This window comes from Pinus tabuliformis, chromosome J, assembly GCF_031772625.1.
Source record: "Pinus tabuliformis cultivar Carrire ecotype Pingquan chromosome J, CPIR1, whole genome shotgun sequence".
NCBI lineage: Eukaryota > Viridiplantae > Streptophyta > Pinopsida > Pinales > Pinaceae > Pinus > Pinus tabuliformis.
Genome location: NC_142295.1, coordinates 227,600,644 through 227,625,445, shown reverse-complemented (window position 1 = coordinate 227,625,445; position 24,802 = coordinate 227,600,644).

Here is a 24,802-nt window from a genome sequence, read left to right as displayed (position 1 = left end):
CATAGCTTGAAGAGGAAGCATGACACGAATACTTGAATCAACCACCTATTCACTTCCCACTATAACAATAGTAACTCTTCATCACAAGTTGGCAATGGAGGCAATCAAATAGAGGTTGGTATGGATGCTTACTTATGGATACAACTCCCATGGAAACAATGTTGTTAGATGCATCATTAGAATGATGAACTAGGGGATGATGCTCATATCACTAGTAACTTATTTAAAAACTTGAAATATGCTTCCACAAACCCTCTCTTTGGCCCTAGAAGCTAGTCAAAGTCTACTAAGCTCGACACAACAATGTCCTTGTAAAAAAATTCACTTGAGTTTTTTGAATTTAACAATAGATTGAATTTTATAAATAAACTTAAAAAAAATATTTCTATATATTTTTAAATAAATATTATTGATACTAGTTTATTGAATGCATTTTCTTATTTATTAATTTAAACATTAGAAATTTAAAAAAAAATTATAGTTATAATTAAAAAATACATATTAATTTTAAAATCATAAATAACAATTATAATTAATAATTATACATATTTTAATGATGTTTCATTCATAATTATTATTAATAAATAAACTTTAATTTATTAAACTTATAAAATCAATTAACTGTAATGATATTTTTATAATCCAATATTTATGAACATTTTTTTAATTATAGTTGATTTTGTATAGCAATCAGTTATATATCCTAATTTTATTATAAATATTTTGAAATTTTTATTTAATGATTACATGTTGCAATGAACATTTTGAAAATTAATGACAAAGATTAGTTAGATATTGTCTAACTGTATTATAACTATAGACGACAATTTTTTTATTTCTATTATTTACTATGACTAGAAAGATAGTTTTGTTTAGAGATTTGTATAATTTAATTGGGTGTAAAATTGATTTTGTTTTGTAGTGACTATTTTTTAGACTTGTTTTATAAACATCTATTTATTTATTTATATGTTTTCTATAGGCAAGGACTATGCTCCTTGCAACCTTTGTTTGAATAAGATTTTAGTTAGAATGAATATGTATGAACTATCTATGTAATAGAAAAATATTTATTATAATTTTACAATTATAATTTCAACCATATTAAACTTTGTAATTTATAAAAATATTTTTGCACTTAAAAAAAAAAAAAGTAGTTTTGCATGTAATTTCATATATGAAATTTTGATATAAGTTCACCAATACATAATTTATAATAAATACCATTTTATAAAAATAAACATCATGATGATAACCATTTAACAAAAATAAAAATAATCTAAAATACACATTCAAATTGGCTAACATCATCTAATTATGTACTCCTCTAGCACATATAAAAGTCATTAATTAACATACAAATCTAATAATATAAGCATCTTCATGGTGATCACATTTAACAAAAAAACATCATCACCACACACATCCTTAAATATACATCTCATGTCAAATAACTGGGATAACATACATATATCTGCAAACACATTGAATGAACATATCTAACATGACTTCACAATATACACATCAACACCAAAATATAAAAAATTATAATGTGAAATGATATACATTATATTGTATTCAAATTTCGTGAGACGTAAATCATCCTATTGATATTGCTGTACTTCTTTGGGCAAGTTGATTTCCATCGTATTTTGTCTGCCAAACAATTCTAATGCCACGATTATGTCTTATAATAATATAAACTGTGTTATTTTTGCCATTATTTGGCATTTTCAACGCTATCCTATTTTCTCCGCCCAACCATTCCAAAATGAAGGTTACGTCTATCAATTATGTTGCCAAATGAAACGTATTATAAAGGTATGAAATGTGATCTGTTCTCTGAGTTTGAATGTCGGCGCTCCTTTAACATGATGTTCATACTTCCATACTTGATAACTGTAAGAGTGATGCACAGCTAAGTTAGGACCAAAATCAAACAAAGCTAAAATGACTTGAAGGACAATTGTTCAGAGTCTAAATTATTCAAACAACCGCGCTAAAGGCGTGCAAACTTAGCAAATGCATGAATAACAAGAAACAAGAAGAAAGAATTGGCGGCTGATTAGAATGTCGTGCATTGATGACTGAAAGATACTAAGAAAATAATAACGAAAGGGCATCTCTGCAAACGTTCATAGCTGTTTACAATATTCGGTGGTTCGGGTGGCCATGTTCCTTGGATCTAATTATTATACATTATTATGTCAAAGATGTAGCTGGCCTAAACTTGGGGGTGCAAATGTGGTGTAGAAATTAAAAAGTGAAATCTCTTGATTGAATAGCAGTATACTTAATAATTTAAATGAAACAAACAATACATTACCATAAAATATTTCTAAGATGGAAACCAATTCAACATCTATAAGAAAGTTTCTCTGGGTAATATATTTTCCAGTGCATATTTTTTCTTATTTTTTCTTTTAGCTATTCTGAAGGAAAGACTTTTAAGTTAGTGCTTCTATTGAACCAACACACAAGGATTTTTGAATCCCCATACAATTTCAATAATTTTAGCTATTTCTAAAGGAAATCCTCATAACACACCACATAGCAAGCAGTGTAATTGTAAAATTTGTACCTTTGTAAATACCTAGTTTTCATTTATTCATCAAACCTAGGAAAATAAAATGACTATACTTACACCACAAACATCACTTTTACAGGCCATCCACCATTAAATATAGGGAAGTATTCTAAATTTCTTATCCTTTCATTCCATATATATATATATATATATAATCATCTTTAATATGTAATTTTAGTATTAAAGAAATAATTAATATAAAATATATAGATTAATCAATTATAAATTAATTATATTAACTAAATATTTTTTAATAATAATATATATAATCAATATTAATACTCATATAGATCTAAGAGCCAAGAGGTATCAAATTTCTTGAATTGCAAACCACATCCATATAGATTTAAGGGGAAAGAGGTATCAAATTTCTTGAATTACAAACCATATCAATATTATTTGTTTTTACATATTAAAATATTTTGTTTATCATCTAAATAATTTCTTTATATTATTATTATTTAAATGCTATTTATTAATTTCTTATTAAAATTGAATGAATTACACATCTCTTTTTATTACTCTTAGTAATTTGATTAAAATATTTTAGCTTAAATTATTTTTCACAATAGAATATTTATATATATATATATATATATATATATATATATATATATATATATATATATATATATATATATATATTTGTGTTTTAAATCATTTCTTTGTATTATTATTATTACACTATATATTAATTTAATGAATGATACATCTCTTTGTCATTATTCTTATTAATTTGATTAAATTATTTTAAGTTTAATTAATTTTCACAATGGAATATTTTATTAATATTATCATATATATGAAATTAATATTAAATTATATTAGTTAACAGGGTTTTTTAAATAGTTTGTTGAAATTTTATATTGAAATAAGAATTATACATCCTAATGGTAATTAAAAGGAAAAAATAATTTTTTTTAAATGAAAAAAATTAGAAAAGATAACAAGCATTATTTCCAACTAACCAAACCAACCATACGATTATATATATAATTAATCTTACACCATATGTATTTCTCTTTACAAAATTATAAACTTATTATCTAATTTAACTAGTGACCAATTTCTAGTTCAAAACTCATTAAAAAAACTATCTGAAATAAAAAAAACACATTTTAGAAAATTAGAAAAACTTTTCAAAAGACCTTACAATCATTAAATTAGAAAAACTATTCAAAAGACCTTACAATCATAATAATGAATATCCCATCCTTCATAAAAACAAATCTGAAATGGAAAGCACGTTCTAGAAAAATAGAAAAACTATTCAAAGGAGCTCACAATCATAATAATAAATATCCCATCCTTCCATTCAGTAAACAACCTAGCCTCAGCGTTTAACCTACATAAACAAAGAAAATACATTAAACTTAAATTATTATTATTACATTGAAATCTAACTTAATTTTGTTAATCAATATATAGATTTGATCTTTTTCGTCCATCAACTCCTAAGATTTAGTTTACGGCATTAGCTTTCGCTGGATGCAAAATACGCAATTTGCTTGACCAGGTAAAGTTCCTTTCGGACTGTCAGATTTGTTTTTTCCCACTATAATGAATACACATGCTACGAAATTGTCTTCGCTGTTCACTTCCCATACGTCTATGTCTGAGTTCATTTTCTATCAATCGCGTCTGGACTCTGGAGGGCCGTGAATATGCAGCTTTATCGAACCTTTATTTCAATAAGAGGAACTTTTGCTTTAAACATTTTAAAAATTTACAAAACTGTAATTATTTATTTTTGAAATGATGAAGAATCTTAGAAAAATTGTAAAAAATTAAGTCTGTTTTGAAATTCCAACATTGTCTATTTCTGAATATGTGAATAATACATTCTCATCAATCTCGTGCTCACTGAGGACCGTGAATCTGCAGCTTTATTGATTCTCTACTTGAATAAAAGCAACCTTTACATGGAACATACATATTTGAAAAACTACGAAATGTTAAGACTCTGAAAGTTATTTGGTGTACCTTTACATGGAACATACATATTTGAAAAACTACGAAATGTAGAGGAAATGTGATGCAGTACATCAATAGGTATACAGGGAGCAGAATTTCCGGATAGATGGGGTCTCGCATAGTGGTTTAGTTGCCTAGTCTGGACGGATCCATTTTGAAGGTTTGGTACAGGATTTTATTGTTGGCTCTGGTGCTTTTCTCTTGAAGTTCTTTTTTCATTTTCTTAAAAAGTGTTTTTGGTCGTTTTCTTTCTCAACATTGCTCACTTAGTGCTACACTGGCTGGTTCCCTGTTTTTGCTGTGAAAGTGGTTTGTTTTTTTCGGTTGTAAATCTCTAATTTGCAATTAGTGGCAATCCTTATTGTTTGCGGGTATTATAGTTTTTTTTGCTCATTGGGTATTTGTAACAAATTATATTAATATATGAACCGTAACAAATTATTTTAATATATGAACCGTTGTTTTTTCTTCTGAAAAAAATATACAAATTTATAAAATATATGGAATGAACAGCTTAATATATAATTTTTTTGTCCTACTGTATGGAATGTAACGTAGTACATCATTAATAAAATCAAACCTAAGTATACAAACTTATAAAATGTATGAAATGAACTGCTTGATATATATTTTTTTGTCCTTTGATATGTTATGTAATGCAGTACATCATTAGTAAAATCAAATCTATGTATACAAACTTATAAAATCTATGGAATGATATAAAATGTATGGAATGAACCGCTCGAAATATATTTTTTGTCCTCTCGTATGAAATGTAATGCAGTACATCATTAGTAAAATTAAGCCTAAGAATACAAACTTGAATTTGGTTATGCTGTATTTTTTTTTCCCAAAACAAATTATAAATTTTGAAAAAAATTGAATATTTTTTCCAAATATTAAATTTGAGAAAACATTTAAAAAAATAACAATTTAAAAAAGGCTTTAACACCCAATTCCAACACTATATATACTTTTCAAAACATTTTGAACTTTTTTCTGAACAGTTATCATACAGTTATCGCTGGTCTTAGTAAGTGATATTCAGATTGAAGTTTCATATTAGATGGTTTTCCCATCAATCTGATCAAGCGATATTCAGATTGAAGTTTCATATTAGATGGTTTTCCCACCAATCTGATCAGCTCACAATTTCAAAAAATTATTTTAAAGATTTTATAAAAATTTTAACTATATTTAACGGACAAATGACTTGATCGTAAATGGGCTTCTACTGATCATATGAATATAGTGTGTAGCAAACACTTTGTGGGCCAAAGAACGATAAATATTTTCAAGAACAGACAATAAATGTCTGTAAGAGAAGCCAAGACTGTCAGAGATGCAATTAATATTGAGCTATACAAGTTGGCAACTTGACAATTAAGACAGTTGGCAACTTGGCACGTTCGTCAGTGTCTGCCGTCTTCTCTGCGACAGATCCCAAGAGCAAATACAGTCTTCAGATCTGAAAACAAGAGCTATGATATTTCTATATATCGTACCGTCAGACAGAAAACCGGTTGACTAAATAACTAAATGTGTTAACTAATTAATTTCATTCTCTATTGCGAAAATATTTTGAAATTTGATGAATAAAAGGAATATCAATAGTTTCACTCAGTTCCCTATTATCTATATCATTCCAAAGATCTCAAAATCAATATTTAATTTCAAAGATCTCAAAATCAATATTTAAGACAAGGAAAGCTGAGAGAAAGCAAGTCCTTGCATTGAGTGGGGCAGTTAATAATGCTCTAACTGAAGATCCAATTGTCTTTGAATAGAAACGGAAGACAATAAAAGATCTGAAAATCAATATTTAAGACAAGGAAAGCTGAGAGAAAGCAAGTCCTTGCATTGAGTGGGGCAGTTAATAATGCTCTAACTGAAGATCCAATTGTCTTTGAATAGAAACGGAAGACAATAAATCCATGGACACCAGAAAAAGACAAGATATTTTTGAACACTTTCTTTTTGTATAACAAGAACTTCCAAAAAAATTGCATTTTTCATAGAGCACAAGACTGTTACAGATTGTATTGAGTTTTACTATATGAACCAGAAATTTGATAAATTTGAGATGGTGCGGGGTAGGCAGACTTAAGAACTGTAGATTATTCAGTTCCATCTGGTTACTTAGCTACCACAACTGCTCCAAGCAATCGGATGAGGGAAATGGCTGCTATTTCTGTTGATAATCTGCCCGATCCTGCAAGTGTAAATAGTGACAATGGAGGGTTGCACAAACTAGTTTAAGCAAGAATGCAGACAACGATCAGTTTGTCTCTTTAGTTTCAAGCAACCTTGATAACCATCTAGGAAATTCGGGTAATTGTAAAAAATATTAAAATATTATTTTTGTGTGAAGTTGGCATGTTTTTACCTCAGATTTACATTTTTTTGGTTTCATTTATAGTTTCGGCATTTTCTTCTTGATGTTGTCTCAAGTGAAATGCATATCCAAAAAAAATCAGGTAATTGTAAAAGATTAAAAATTATGTTACCCTGTTTTGTTTTTCCCTTGGTTCAAGAATTTTCAATTTGCCCTTAACTCCAATCTCAGCAGCTTTCACAAACAATTGATTCATAAATTAGCAATGAGTTAATTTCGAAGTTAATCAACTAATTCTTCTTTACACTACCGAAATAACTATCCTAAGCAAAGAACATGTTAACCAAGGTCCAAAACTTAACACAATTTACCTTAGCCTTGATTGTGGCTCCTTTTGGCTGTTTGTTTACATTAACTTGAAGGAGAAGTTCTAGATTAGTGTTGTTATTCCAGAACAAAAATGTCAACCTCTAGCTCCTTCCCTTGGTTTGAACTGAGCGTTCTCTAAAATTATGCACATTTATTTTTCTGCCCAAGCTATCATCTTCCCCGAGACTCAAAGAAATTTTCCTCTTGCACATCGTTCTCCCACCATAAGAACCAACCTAAACTATCTGCTGTGTGAGGGAAAAGAACAAAATGGAAGTTCAACAAGATCAATGCGACTCTGTCAAATATAATATAATACAATTCATGACTATTTTGAATTTGGAATTTGGCACAAGAAAGAAGCCTTTATATTACCCATCAATTTAGATGAAAAGATAATTAGTTTCATGGGTATTCCACATAACAATTCACTGTTATGTGACTGTTGCAAAATGGTAATAAATACACTTAAAACTCCTAAATATAATTGCACATAGAGGTGCATTCTACAGCCCACTGTGGGGAAGATGTGTGGCAAGTAAGTGTACTGCCTGTTAACATTTTATATAAACACACTTCAATAGTAATTAAGTAATCTATTTAATAAAATTCAACATAACATGATGATGAAATATACTAAGCCAACAAAATCATTGCAGCTTCTTTGTCACTAATAATGACCCCCTTGGGAGAAAACCACATGATATCCAACTTTTTAGTCTGCATTGACCAACGTCTAATATAATTGTCATATAAGATTGCTGAAAGTCTCGTGCAAGGTTGGAAATTGCTAATTTATGTGGAAAAAAAGATAAAAGCTAATGTGCCAAATCACTGCAAGTAAAGACGAAGTAGATCACATTAGGAATGAATTTTCTGGGCAAAAGGAAGCAAATTTCTGCCCTGGAATGTGCTAGGTTCCATCTATGAACTTTTTAGTAAAATATGATGATTTGCTTGTGCATAACAGTGTTGCCGATTATACTCACATGGAAAGGGGCTTGGGTCATTCTGGATTCTCATAATAATTGAAGGACCTTGAAATCTTTAGATAAGTTTGGTATATACAACTTATGAGTCATGAAATGCTAAAACATCTCGAAAAAGGACAGTGACTGAAGATAATGATGACCAACAGAGAGTTCCCAAGGAAGATGTCACCCATCCTCTCCAATTGGAGCCTGACCTCTCCCTCTGCTTCACTGCTTAGACTTATCTTTATACAAAACATGTAGCATTATTGATCTCTAAAATCCATGCTCCAAATAGAGGTTTAGATTTTCTTTATTTGTAACCTAAAAATAAGACAATTAATATAGACAGGAAAAAAGGGCATAGAACTTGGATATGCTTCGTGTTAAAACAACTGAAGTAATCTGCAGGGTGTTGTGCATTTGGAATCATCTGCTACTTACTTAAGCATGGACTATACTTAAACGTCAAAGCAATGTCTTCTTAAATTAGAAAATAAAAAAATGGAAGATTACAAGCCTATATAAAAGGTTGGCCCATAAAACTATACACACAAACAATAGATACATGTTACAAAAAACAAAAGCCTAGATACACCTCATGGAGAGCAGAGGCCAGATAGATTAGACATTCAGAGAGAGGGGGATAGATTGAGCCATTCACACTCGTCAATTAGTGCCTTTCAGGAAGGGGAGGGGAAACAGTTTAATCGGCATTACACACCCTAGGGAATCCAACCCTAACACTAGAATGGGGGACCCTCACCCCCTTGACCTGGGGAAAACCCAAGAAGGCCATGACTATTGACCTCTTTTTAAATTTTAAACGAGATTATACGAAATACTGTATATGATCTGAAACCAATTTATATAAATTAGAATGAAGTGAAACAAAAGATTAAATGAAAAAATATGCTAAGAAATTGAAAGATATCATATTGTCATCGGCAAAGGCAGCATATGTAAAACCAATAAATGACGGGAAATACATCAAGAATGAGTACCTATAGCATCTATTCATCTATGAGAGGGAGAATTTTGCATTAAAAGTTTAACAGACAAGTATGCAAACATGTATTTTTTCCTTGAATGAAAACGATTGGATTGGATATGTTATCACCCTAAGAAACTCTCCCAGGTTGTATATCAGAGATGCTCGGGAACATTACAAACTCGAAAAAATGTTGGAAAATGGTGGATGAATGACAGGAAATGATGCATATTCAAGCCACATAACCACTTATACTATGCTTAACCCTAGACATGGGTGAACACCCCGAGACTACAAGGCTTTAGACCACCAATTACTCATAGTTTTGAGGAAAATGTGATGATGGAGAATACTGATCACACGGGCAGATGCAGAGGACCCTGTGATGGCCAGCTGCAACCAGTAAAGAGGTTTGCAAATATATTTCCTAATGCATAGACAAGATGATAGCTCTGTGGCATTAAAACAATAGAAACTTGCATACATATTCAATAACACATGCTAGATTCTAACACACAAGTGGGATGCCAACCCCTCTAATGATAAACATCAATAGTAAATGAATAAATGTATAAGAGGGATAGCGTGGAACAAAGAAGAAGAAGTGGAAAGTGAGCAATTAACAACAAAAGAAGCTTGCATTAGATGAAAATGAAGACGAGAAGCTACAGGTATCATAGTAGTTACAGTCTCCAGAAGTTGAATTTTACATCAAAATAACATTCATCAACCTCCATTACATTGTGTTTTGGGTATGTATAGAGTTTGATTACAAAAATGTTCTGTTGTTCTCAATGTGGAGGGGTCATAATGGACCACCAATCGCTTTAACTCTCTGATGGAGTCTCAGTGCGATTTCTTGTTGTAGTGGATGAATTTGATCTTCTTGGATGGTCTATTGGCCTTCCTAAATAGGTGGAGTGTAATATGAAATGAGCTCCATAAATCATAAATGCTTGTGATCTGCTTGAGGCATGTCCTTTTCCTTCTCAGCCATGTTGTTCCTTGAATGTGGTTGTTGAGGAGGAAATGCACCCGGATCACTTCAGTTGCGGGTTAGCTGCGCGTGTTATGGATTCAAGATTTTTTAGTCATTAATTCGACCTCTACTCTGTGGTGGAATGGCTCTTCGGGCCTATGAAATCCCTTTAAAACATGGATAGTGATTGCTTTCTGTTATGAACGGAAAGCACAACAACTCTGAAAATTCCTTCTCCTCTCTGTCATTTACGGTCTTCAAAAAGTCCATAAACATGATTAATTCCTTTATCGGGTCCGCCCTTCAGGTCGCTGTCGCATGTTGTACTCAGCCTGGTCCCTTTGTTCCCTTTGTTCCTTGAAATACTTGAAAAACACGGGAAATACATGAAAAAGGCCTCCCTCCGGACTTCAAATATTTAAACAATTTCATTCCAGAAACCCATCGGGTCCGGGCTTCATCGCATCGCACACATATACATGTAAATGCTATGCCCCATGGTCTTTGCTGATGCGATCCGCCGATTCGATCATCGACGATCATTGATCGGCAGTGCCCTGTGCCCCTCCGTAAGTCCTCCTTTGGTTTTTACTGATAGCGATATAGCGATGCGATGTGGGCCATCGCTCCACGCACGCGATCAATGATCCACATTGCATCACTGATCGCAATCGCAATGCCCCTTCTGTCTGTGTCGATACCACCGATTCGCCTCCGCCTATTGCGATTTTCCGATTAGATCTGGGCCTTTGATCGGCCAGATCTAACGGTTACTGTGCAACCACTATTTAATCCTGAACCTGTGGGTTTCTTCATGGATTTAGAGTGTTTTTGGCTCCCGATAGTGTATTTACGCTCTTCCAAGGGCTCCCCTCTTGCGACGATTTTGACTTTGAATGATCCTTATGAGGATTTTGAAGACTTTTGGGGCATACTTGGATCCTTTTGAGCACAACCGAGCAGACCAAGCCTGTCTCTTACCATAAAAATCCTTGTTGTATAGCAGAGCTAACACTGGCTCATTTTGGGGATGAGATCCTCCCTGTGAGGTCTCGAGAACCTGCAGATTAATTCCTTTCCAGTTGAAAACACATTAACCAAAATTCCTAGTGTTCCATTGGGCATGGAGTCTACTGCATCTATACTAAAATTGATAAAAACACAATATTTACAACTTTTAAGGCCAAAGGACCTTAAAAAACATATTTTTTTAGAAAATGCCCATTAACTGGGCCATCAAAAACTGCTTCTCCTCCCATACTTTTCAGTATGAAGGTGTTGTTCCCTTGAAACCATGAAATGATGAAAGGCCCTATCCAGAAAGCATCAAATTTCCCATGATTTCCTTTCTTCTCCTTTAGTGCATCCCATTTCAAAACCAAGTCTCCAACCTGAAAATTATCTGTTTTTTCCTTATTGTCAAACGATTCCTTGGTATTTTTCTGATGTGCTGCAGCCTTTTCAACCAGCTGTTCTCTAATATGATGTATCTCTGCTAAATCAATAATCCTCTTTGTGATTTCTTCTGCCTCATTCTGCTCTTCTTGAAGGAATTTTTCCACAGGGAGAGTTAGCTGAATGGGGAATACAACTTCAACACCATACACCATCTTGAAAGGAGAATTTCCTGTGGATTTCTTAATGGTCACTTTGTCAGCCCACAGTGCATACTTGAGCTTTGAATCCCAATTCTTTTTGTTGTCCTCTAATAGCTTCTTAATTATCCTTATCAGGATTTTATTAGAGGATTCTGCTAGACCATTACCTTGAGGATAGTATGAGGTGGAATGAACAAGTGTAATACCCATTGAGTCACACATTTCCACCAATTCCTTTGTCCTGAAGGCTGTTGTATTGTCTATGACTAGTTTATGTGGACAACCAAATATGCCGAAGATATTCTCTATCAAAAACTTCATGACCACATTATGATCAGCCTTCCTTCTAGGGATTGCTTCAATCCACTTAGTGAAATAATCAGTTGCTACTAATATCCATTTGTGTTGGTCACTCGAATGTGGATTGATTTCTCCAATCAAATCCAAGCCCCTCTGCTGAAAAGGTCCTTTTGCAAGTATTGGTTTTAAGGGCAGGGAATTCAACTGCTGTTTTCCTTCAAATATTTGGCACCTGTCACAAGATTTAACAAAAGAAAATACATCAGAAAATAAAGTGGGCCAATAGTACCCAGCTCTGAGAATTTTATGGGCAGTGGTTTTCCAATAATGGTGTCCTCCACACATGCTAGAATGAAATTGCTGCATAACTTCTTTCGATTGTTCTTTGTCCAGACAACTTAAAAGTATTCTAGATGGATCCCTCTAGTAGAGAAGATTTTCATTAATGCAATATTTAGCTTCCCTAAGCTTTATAGTTATGGCTTCACTTTGAGTAAATTCTGAAGGTATTTCTAGCTTCAACAAGAAATTAATTATTTCAACATACCAATTACAAGAAGCTATATTCTCAAACACTAACTGCTTTCTATCTGGTTCAACTGCTTCCTCTTCTTCATTTGTCTGACCAATTTCTGCATTTGCATATAGGAAATCTATATCCAATGATCTGCAATTTTCTTCAGCTAATAATCTAGCAAGACCTTGACCTCTGACCAACATGGTGGGCTTTAGCTCTACATTAAATTCAATCAATTTTGCAATCCATTTTTCTCTTCTTCCATCAGCATCAGGTTGTGTCAAGACATATTTTATTGCAGCAGAGGGTACATATACAATTATCTTTGAATGAAAAATATAAACTCTGAAGGCTTTCAAGGATTTGGTAAGAGCATATGCCTATTTTTCAATCATATCATACGCCAGTTCAACATCCCTCAATTTCTTGCTGAAAAATTCCACTAGATGTTCTGAACCTTCTTCATCTGCTTGCAACAAAACTGCTGCAATAGTGCCTTCAGAGGCAAATGAAAATATATGAAACTCCTTGTTGTAATATGGACTTATTAATGTGGGAGCCTCCATAATGGCCTTTTTAATAGACTCAAATGATTTTCTTGCTACATCAGTCCACTTGACCTCTGCTCCTTTTTTCAACATGGAGGTAATATGCTTCACCAATTCTGCAAAATTTGGTATAAACCTCCTTACAAAATTAATTTTGCTAAGAAAGGACTGAATATCCTTCTTTGATCTTGGGACAGACAAAGTATGTATTGCTCTTACTCTTTCTGGGTCAATTCAGACACCTGCAGTAGACACACCATGTCCTAACAGCTTGCCTTCTTCTAAAGCAAATTTTGATTTTTTGGGATTGACTGAAATTCCAAACCTTCTGCACTTCAGAAACACTTTTTTCAAATGCTACAAATGATTTTTATGGTTGCTGGAGTATACTGTTATGTCATCAAGGTAGATAAGGACAAATTTATCATTCTCTCCTACAAATGCTATATCTATGGCTCTTTGAAAGGTTGCTCCATCATTCATCAATCCAAAAGGCATCTTAGCATACATACAAGTGCCCGAAGGAGTGGTAAATGCAGTCTTCTCTTGATCTTCTGGGTGCACAACATTCTGATTGAAACCTGAAAATCCGTCTAGGAAAGACATTACTTTGGCTCCTGAGACTTTTTGCAGCAAATGCTCCATTTTCGGTAAGGGATAATTATCTTTCTTTGATCATTTATTTAATTTTTTGAAATCAGCACACAGTTTGATTTCTCCACTCTTCTTCCTCAGCACCACTAGATTGGCTACCCATTTTGAGTATCTGAGAGGGACTATGATTTTAGCAGCTAACAATTTTTTAATTTCTTTTTCAATTAGAGGAAGAAGCATGGGATTTATTGGTCTCAGCTTCAGTTTGGAAGGAATGGTGTCTTCCTCCAGAGGGATTTTATACTGAATTATGTTCTTATCGTGCGTTTCAGATCACTATACTCCCATGCAAACACATCAACAAATTGCCTCATTAAATTGCAGTGTTCGGCACCTTGATCAGCTGACAGATGAGTGGATAAATTTACATATCTAGGTTGAACTGGAATTCCTATATCATGCTTACAGACTATAGATTGGTCTTCCTTTTGGACAGCCTTGTAAGGCACATCGTTGTGGTCAAATAGTCTCTCAAGAGAAATTAGACCCTTAGGAATATGATTACTAGGAAGCTCGACAATGCTTTCTTTACCAATTTTATTTCTAAGCTATGACTGGGGTTTTTATTCCAAGGCATCATTCTCTTGGTCAAATTTCATTTTAGAAAACTTATTTAGCTCATCATCATCATTAAAAACTTTTCAATGTTGGACATTATTAGGCAAGGATGGTTTGTACTTCATTTGGACTTCATGAACTAGGCTGCGAGGCATGGGAGGAATAAATAGACTATGAGACATAGCAAGGGAATCAGAAAGCTGATTTTGAGCTGTAGAAATATATGAAATACAGAAATTTTCAAAGAAATCTTTGAGTCTCCATACCTCATCTCTATATGCTTTGAGCCTTGGGTGCTTTGCTTGAAATGTTTTATTTACTTGCTGAATGATCAAATTAGCATCTCCAAACACTTTTATATTCCTGATTCCTCTGTCTTTTGTTGCATTATGACCCAATAACAGAGATTCATATTCTGCTATGTTGTTTGTGACTTGAAAAGCTAGCTTAAAAGAGAGTTGTGTGCTTTCTTTCTTTGGAGATACTAGCACCACCCCTGCTCCTACAGTCTTCCTGGAACACACTCCATCAAAGAACATCTCCCGAACCTGACTTCCTTGCTCTTCTTTGGCCTGATTTGTTGGTTTCCTGACCTGCAATGAGGCCTTCTGAGATTCTTCTATTTGGAGAATACATGCTCCAAAATCAGTGTCCACTACATATATGGGATGATTAGTAGGATTCTTCTCATCAATGATAATGTATGCCAACTGTGCTTTTCTTTACAATCTCTCGCTTTCTCCTCCAAAAAACTGGGATAGTGGCATAAGATAGGTCATTCTGTAAAGTCCCACCTAGCCTCTTAATCCATCCTCTAGAAAACAGCATATGAAACTTGGGAGGGACATCCGCTACCACAATATCCATCATCATACTCTTCATGGGCAGCTGAGTTAGGGTAATGACGAGATCTTTAATCAATCCAAGACATTCACTTTCCTTGAATCAAAAGAGAATAAATCATGATAGGGTCTAGTGATATGAAGTACTAACTCTTCCATGACAGCTTTAGGCATTAAATTTTGGTTGGCCCCTATGTCTAGCAGGCAATTGTGAAGGATTTTGTCATGAATGGTCAAGGAGACATAAAAATGTGGAGAATTATTATCATTAGGTTCAATCATAGGACTGAGCACAATAGTAGGTTTGTCATCTTACAAATTGACAGAGTCATTGGAGGTTTGTGTGGTTTCTAGCTTAAGGGCTTCAAGGATAGGCTTTCTAAATACTTCACTCTTGACCAACTCTACTAGAGGCACAAATATTTTAAATTTCTGAACTTCTGACTTTAAGCTGAAAGAAGAGGATAACTTATCAGAACCTTTTACCTCTTGAGCTGGAGCTTTGAGGATGACTGGATCAGCTGCCGGTCTTCTCTGCCTAATTTTCTATGACTCTGTTTGGACAACGACTCTTTTGGAATGATTTTCTTTAACATTTTTTGCATTGGACCTCAGTTTATATCTCTGCTACTGTTCAGTTTGTAGGAATACTTCTCTATCCCATTCTTGACTGTCTTGTTCCTGCAGCAAAGATTCTTCATAAGTAGCCAATGTAAAAAATGAAGCATTGCCTTTATCTTCCATGCAGTGAATTTCATCCTCATCTTCTTCAAATTGTTCATCCTCCATGACTACATTTTGGAAAGGAGCTTTAACTTTCTGATCTTCCTTTGATTCTTCACCCCTCTGCATAATTTGTAACTGCTCATTTTCTCTTCTGAATAGATTAGGATTTCATCGAGAAAATGTGTTCTGCTGCTTTGTTTTTCTTGAATTCTACTCAACCTTTAACTTAAAAATTTCAGCAACCAATGACTCTATTATCTTAGTCATTTTGTCTAAGTTAGGCTTTGAAGATGAAGCAGAAGAAGTAGAAGGCTGACCTCTCTGCCTCCTCCTATCAGCTTGACTTTTGAGCTTTTCTGCTGCCATGATATTGGATTCCACCTCTAGTGCTGCATCCCGCATATCAGCTAGAGCGACACATCTTCTTTCTCTCAACAACAGGCAAAAATCAGAGTCAAAAGCATTGGAATAAGTGAGTTTGGTAGAGGTATGGGTAGGATTTACCTCAGATGGTATCTTACTATACATACGGTTGAATCTTTTATTAAAATCAGGCAATGATCCCCCATTTTCCCTCTTCAGGTTACCAAACTCAGTGTGGTAATACAACAGGTCTTTTTTATCTCCCTAGTGCTTCAAAAATACATCATCTAATGCTTCAATATCAGTTATAGAACTCTGGGGTAATTCTATGAACCACTTCCTAGCCTTTGCATCAAGGCTCTGGACAAAAACTCTCATCCATAGATCATTTTCTCTTATATCTAAATTATCAGCATAACTGTAAAAAGCTTCAAGGTGTTCTTCTACTATTACTCTCTCTGTACCAGTGAACTTAGGCATATATTTTTGATATTCTCCCACAAGCATAGGATTTAAAGGAACAGGCAAGACTAAAGGTCCATATCTAGTAGCAACAATTCTTTCTAACTTCGTGGGTGCTTGCTGGCCTGCCATAATTGGGATGTGTGGAAGAACGCTAACAAATTGAATAGTAGGAAGTAATGTGATGGAAGCCAGAGACAAAGGTGTTGTAGGGAAAAGTATCCGATTCGGATGACCCTATCCCACTCTAAGGGTGATAGTACCTCAGCAACAACTGTAAAGGAAACTACTAAAGGTTTACTTCTTTATGAAAGCAAAAGAGAATGAAAGAATGCACTAACCGTTGCCTTGCGCTTAATGTCGAATCCAAACTCTTCTCTTCGCTGCTTGTTTCCAGCTCCTTGCTCTTTTGCTGGCCCAGCTACAATGAGATCCTGCAAAATGACAAAGAAGGAAACTACAAGAAGCATGCAATCATAACTGATTCACGGATTAGCATAAACCAAATATACAATTATCACAATACATTATTGAAACAAGTGCATATAGAAGAACCTCAATAGCTTTTATTAATGAAGAAGTAAAGGTTCTGAGAGTGTTACAACCATTGAAGGCTCCAATCCAGCAACACCTCCCAGCAGAAAGAATTTCTCCTCTTCACCTCCCTCAAGCAATCACCCAATAGTTCTATGATGAAACCAACAACATATCATTACTTTGCACAAAATTCCAGCCTCCTGAGCTCATAGGAGAGAGCTCAATATATAGATGAATTGAGAAAGGATGAGTCAGCTTGCAACTGATGTGTAGCTGCCTTGTGTCCTCTCTCTCTTCAGTTGATCTTCAGTTCTTGAGTCCACTTGGAGAACCTTGCTTCCACTTGGAGAAACAGAGCCTCTGACTCATCACAAGGCGAAATCCCTGATCCAAGTGTCATTTTTTGGAAGATTCCAGAGCAATGACTCAGTGTGCCACTTGTCCCATCTCGCTCAGTGCAGGTGGCCTTTGTTCCACTTGCTTTGCAACGCAGGTACACCATGGAGGAGTTGAGTTTCAGCGCAGAAGCCTAGTGGAGCACCTGCTTTGATTTCAGGATTGCTTGTTTTTGAGTGTTTTCAGGTGGAGAACTGATCTGAGAGCTGTTGGTTTGCTGACCTTGTTCCTCTAGGGGTAGGAACATCATGTTTTAGGGACTTTGGATCCCTTGGATTATTGACAATTCATGCCTGTTGCTGTAAGGCACAAAATTGTCTATAACAGATGCCCCCTAAAGTATGAGGTCGTTTATCGGGTGAAATGCTTTATTAGGAGGATCCGAAGTTCATTCAATCTGCTGAGAAGTGTCCGGTAATAAGATACAATACAATACATTATTTTTCATACTTTTTCATGATCTAGCTGAGGCGGGCATTCCCATGCTCAGCTTTATAAATTCATTTTGGTACATAGCACAGACGATCGTCTGATGGTAGACTGATAATTCTCTGCTGAAATTATCATCCTTTGAGAAGGATGATCATCTGCTGCAATGATGTACATATCAAATGTCTTTATATCCTGAATATATATCGCAGCCCGGATGGATGAAATTAGATCCGGGGTCTTCAATCTCTTCCGATCTTCACTCGATGTACAAGTCGATCCATGTGAGAATTTCTTGAAGTCGAACATGGAAAGACATCGCTTGATTACCGGTCAATGATGTAAACCATTAACAAGTGTGAGACGAATCACTGATAAGGATGATGATCCTCAAGGTACGACAGTACAATTCACATGGTGGGAATAAAGGACTTGGCATCGACCACCATGCAAAATCTTCTGGTCGAAGGTCATTGATGTATACCTGTCGCCGGAAGTGAGAAACTTGCTATTGAGGCATGCAAGCTTCAAAGTACTGAAGGGGGTGTTCCTAGATCAACTCCTTGGATAGTGAGCTGATGTCGACAAGGAGCGATCCGTCAAAGGAGGGCCTTAATGAATCCCACATCAGTGACACGGAACGGAGCTAGTGATTGTGATGAGGTGAAAACAAACTGTGATGTATGATTCAGGGTGGCGGTCATGAAATGGATGAAGGACAATGTACGGCAGTGGATGGGACACGGTTGACTCTTTGCAGAACAACATCTCTTGAACATATAACGACACTGATGTGATGGATTGGTAGCATTACCCCAAATGTGGATGGTGTGGCGAGGACCATGGTTATGAGACCGGTGAATGAAACAACCCAACCCGATGTGATACGGAGGACAAAGTGTCATGTTCAAGAGCGACTTGCTACCATTAAAGCTGTGAGGTTCTCCCAATTTTTCCCCAGTCATTGCTGACCAGTACCTCTTTATTTTTGTCAAGCTTGAGGAGGATAACATATGCTTGTTCTATAACCTGCCCTTCGGGCAAGCCCATCGCTATGTTTTAACGAGCCTAGCGATAGGGAAACTCGTTCTCGTCTAAAGACAAGTTTGTTGCTATTTAATAAATTTAACGAGTCTAACGACAAGGATAACTTGGTCCTTTTCATTTTTAGAGAGTCTGAAAAGGTACATAAAGTCGACTCCAAAATTCCTTTTTCATCATCTAATCCCTTAAGTCCGAAAAAGTATAAAACAATACAGAAGGGATGAATTTTCGATTGCTTTAACGAGCCGAACAAAACAAGCGCTCGATCTTTTTGTGCAATAATCCCTCAGGTCCAAAAAGATTAAAATCTAGAGGAGGGATAGCTTTCCGGTCGCTTTAACGAGCTGGAAGGCCAAAACTCGGCAAACTTTTCATATTTTACGAGTCAGTGAAAAGAGCTCAAAGAAGACTCGTCTTTTGAGGAACGAGTGATAAACAGGGCAGCAGCAGATTCCAGGTACAGGTTGGAATTTTCCAATCATGGCAGTGTCACAAGGATGGCTAAGTGAAATCACTCTTCGTAGCTGTTCCTCAAAATGGGTAAACAATCATATGGAGATGAACGATTGGCCAAATGAACGGATGGAGGTGAGACTGCAAGAACACGACCAAGAGCTTTAATATGGCTGTCAAAGGTTACATTTACCAAGGTTATTTACCGGTTCATTTTTTCTGGGTGAGCTTGAACTCTAGGGGAAGATTGCTCACAACTTATGTTTATTTTTTAACGAGCATGAACTATGTGCTAAAACTGCTCGGATGATGATGCCCCCAGCATAAAAATGCAGACGAGGCATATGCCCCCTAAACTTTAAGGGGCAGTTCATTTTTTAACGAGCTTGAATGCGACCAAACCTTGCTCAATTATACCAGTCATAATACAAGGAACGCCTCAGGTGAGGTAGTCATATTTAAGGAGCTGTACCTCACTAGTTACTCCAATTTTGCAAGTTTTAACTTTTGCCCCACATCCTTTCTTTATGCAAGCTGGAAACGGCTAATCCTACGAGTTTAACGGGTTAGACCTACAGGTTTAAAGGGAGGACCTAAAAATTTAAAAAATAAATATTCGCCCCGTGCTTGCACTCCAAAAGGTTCACACGCCCCCAGGTATAAAGTATAATTTCTAGGTTCGTCCTCTTACTTATTATCCGAAAAATGGTTTTGTTTGCTGCCGCAAACTAAACTCTTTTTCCGGCGATGTCTATTACTAGGGTGCTAAGGATGGTGACTACTTGTTGCAGCAATTTCATCTCTTTCTTTGGAGGCTGCCCCTACTTATCCTTCAAAACATATGTTTTAATGGGTGAGGCTTGCCTTCAAAGATGGTGGCTACTTGCCGCCACAAATGGATCTCCTTCCTTAGGAGAGCCTAATTTCTAGACAAAGGGAGCCGATTATTTCGCTCACATAACTTTGACAAAAGAACTTTATCCTAGAACAACCCTCTCTTCCTTCCTTCGGACGGGGTACGGACTAGTCATGTTCTTCTGCGGAAATTAACTTTATACCCAAGGTTTTCTCTGCCCAAGGCAGGCCAGGGTGCATGCCCCCTGGGTCCCAGTTCTTTCTTCCGAATCACTTGCATTCATCGGGAAGTAGAACCGGGGGTGGAGGCATTCCTTGAGTGAATAAACCATTAAGGGATGGTATTTGACTATTTGCGATGCGTGATCCTGGAAATGAAAGTTGGTCTACGAGCTTGACCATTCTTCCTTCGTGCGGAAAACACATGACTCTAAAGAGTGAGGACACTATTGCCTCCATGCAATATATATAGTCTCGTCCAAGGAGTAAGTTATACACTAAGGGTCCCTGGACGACCATGATGTTCATATGAACTGTCTTCCCTTTCAATGTAACTGGAACATTGGGGAGAATCCCTAATGGGCGACTGGTTCCTTTATCAAAACCTGATAGATTTCTCATCTCAGGTAAAAGCGCCGGGCAACCCAGTGCTTTCCAAGAAATAGAGGAAAGGATACTCACAGATGCCCCTTCATCAATGATAGTTCCAGCCATCACCATTCTGTAGATTTGGACGATGATTTTGAATGGGATACTGGCTGGTAACCAGGGTCTGCCTAGTTGATTCCAAACAAAGGATACAACTAGGTTGCTTGGTGGTGGGACCGAATACACGGCCGGATATGACCCTGACGATGTTCCTTCCTGCGATAAAGGAATGGGCGCATTGCCCTGATGCTCATCAGAGTCTGTGTTGATGAAAAGAATATGGACGGTGTCATCCTTATCCTCTTCAGTGAGGGTGTCATTTGAAGATGGGTCTTCAATGATGGAGTCATTTGAGGATGAAACCTCTGAAGGAAGAACCGGGTCAACTGCCGTTTCGACCTTTAGACTTTCATCTCGTCTGGATTCAGTAGGTTCATTCTCAATGACCGACACTTCAGCTGACCACTTGAGCGGGCCAGCTGTATTTTCAACTATCGAGGGATTAGGCGCGAGTTTTTGGTATCCAGGAGGAAGTCGTAACGGTGATACCGGACGATCTTCCAAAACTCTCTTCGCCTCATCTAAGAATGGACATCGGTGGATGGCGTGATCGCCTTCACACAACATACAGGGTGATCTTGGTCTCCCTTTTCGTCCTTCACTCTCGCTAGTTGACGGACTACAATCAACATGACTACCAGAGGTTGATGCTACCGGATTGTGCAACCTGGGGGACCAGTCCCTTAGTATCCGGGGAATACAAGGACAATCACGATGGAAGTGGGTCCCTTTGCAAATGACACATGGCGATTTAGGCCCGGTCGGTGCAGTGTGTGGATTTTTGTCAGATGTCTTTTGCTTGCCCCCAGTCGCCTTCGCCATAGGCCCCTTCTGCTTCTTTTCTCTCTTCTTCTTTTCTTTCTTCTCCATGGGAGGCTGACTTTTGCCGGCTCTACCTCGTGAAGATGAAGGATCAGAGGAAGAATTGTAAGAAGTGGAAGGCTGGTGGGTAGCTCTAGACTGGTCTTACTGTTGATTCGACTGCTCAGGATTAGTGGCGATCTGAACTACATTAGTTGAAAAGAGCCATACAGGTAGGCCAATTGTCAATCCTGGAAGTGACAATGTGGCCATATGAGGCGCACCAACATCTCCCCAAGAGGAGAAGGGATTGGGACTTCCGCCAAGGTGACTTCTTTGGTTGGTGGGCTCCATACTTTTCAACTGAAAGATCAACGAGGGAATAACAGGTGATTATGTTCCGATCAAAATAAATTTTATTAACGACGCTTTAGACACAACTTTGCTTTTTCATGTTTTAAGAGTCGAGAAAAAGCTAAAGATGACTCTAGTCTCCTTCGATGTTTTAACGAGCCCGAAGTGACAAATGCTCGGATGGACTTTTTCAGTTATAGAGTTTGAAAAAGGCCAAAAGAAACTTCTCTGGAGTTCTAGGCAGAGGGTGTGCCAAACTTTTCGCGAAACCACAGAATACGTTTTACGGTACGGGTGGTCGATCTTCGTGAATGCTGTGTTCACTGCATCGCGATCAGTAGGGCGGCCGACACGGCTTCCTATGGATAAAGGCTTTGTTCCTATAGGGGTCTCCCAATATATACGCGACGGTACGTGGGAGCACAAGTCCGTATTAGTGCCACCGACTCTCAGGAGGAATCACCCACCTTCGTAGAGATCGACAGTCACTATGTTTAACGACGCCGGAACACGTCTCTACCTAGACCTCTATGTGTTTGCGTTATGTTACAAAGCGTTGTTATGTAAATTAAATTTATTTTAATGTTGATCTTGCTTAGCAGTTTGCCTTTAAGGATCACCACGAGATGTATGTAACAAATTCCTGAATGCAGTCTAAGATGAGAAGCAAACTTTTCAATCTTTCAACTTTGAAAATCTTAACTACTGAGGGAAAAGAAAGGCAAATCTTTTCACACAGATCATAGAGCACACACTAATGCAATTTCCTAAATCGTCATGCAAACAGTCAAATGCAAAATGCACAATGCATGTATTTTCTTTTCCCTTTCTTAATGTTGATGGGTTACAGAAAGAAAGTTGTTATATAACTTTGATTTCGATTTAAAGCGAAAACAAACAAGCTTGTCCAAAATCAAAAGACACCTTAAGATTTACTTGTTTAATCACTAGAAATACATGAAATCAAACCATAATGACGAAAGTAAAAAGACTAATCAGCTATGGACAGCAAACAAGCTAACTCTTTAGACCAGCAAAATGCCTAACACAGGTTCAGATCTAAGAGGCCAAAGCAAGACTAGTTTACTCTTCGTTATGGGAAATTGTAAATGAAGTAAGAAATACAAAAGAACAAGTACAATTTCGTTATATAACAGAGGCGGAATGATGGCAAGTAAGGTTGGTTTCAGAACAGGTACAAGACTGGTAACTGGCTGCAAAACCTATAGTGAAAACAGGCAAGAAAAAGGGAGGAAACCCCAACTGCACTAGGCAAAATTGGGCCAACGCAGGTGCTGCTCAGCCAGTCTGGCTCTCAGCGCAGGTAGCCCCTTCGGGACCTGCGTTGCAAAGTAGGTAGCCTGTGTACTACCTGCTTTGGAAAACGAAAGTTGCGTTTTCACGGTTTCCGGGTCACAATTTTCTCAAAAATGCATAGTTTTTGCTCCAATCAGAAGCAATCAGTCAAGCACACACAAAGGGATGATTAGGAGGATGAAAAGCTATCACTAAGAGCTTACAAGGATCCTTGTAGATCAGCTCTTCAAATCATGAACCTGCTCAGAAATGAGCTAGAGTAGCTGCCCTCTACTTCGCTTTTGATATAGTCAAAAGCTTTTCGATTTGGTACTCTTTTGTTCAGGAAATGAATAGCAAAATACTACAAACAATCAAACAGATACGATCACCAGCGGAGTCGCCAGTTTGTTGTAGGGAAAAGTATCCGATTCGGATGACCCTACCCCACTCTAAGGGTGATAGTACCTCAGCAACAACTGTAAAGGAAACTACTGAAGGTTTACTTCTTTATGAAAGCAAAAGAGAATGAAAGAATGCACTAATCGTTGCCTTGCGCTTAATGTCGACTCCAAACTCTTCTCTTCACTACTTGTTTCCAGCTCCTTGCTCTTTTGCTGGCCCAGCTACAATGAGATCCTGCAAAATGACAAAGAAGGAAACTACAAGAAGCATGCAATCATAACTGATTCACGGATTAGCATAAACCAAATATACAATTATCACAATACATTATTGAAACAAGTGCATATAGAAGAACCTCAATAGCTTTTATTAATGAAGAAGTAAAGGTTTTGAGAATGTTACAACCATTGAAGGCTCCAATCCAGCAACACCTCCCAGCAGAAAGAATTTCTCCTCTTCACCTCCCTCAAGCAATCACCCAATAGTTCTATGATGAAACCAACAGCATATCATTACTTTGTACAAAATTCCAGCCTCCTGATCTCATAGGAGAGAGCTCAATATATAGATGAATTGAGAAAGGATGAGTCAGCTTGCAACTGATGTGTAGCTGCCTTGTGTCCTCTCTCTCTTCAGTTGATCTTCAGTTCTTGAGTCCACTTGGAGAACCTTGCTTCCACTTGGAGAAACAGAGCCTCTGACTCATCACAAGGCAAAATCCCTGATCCAAGTGTCATTTTTGGAAGATTC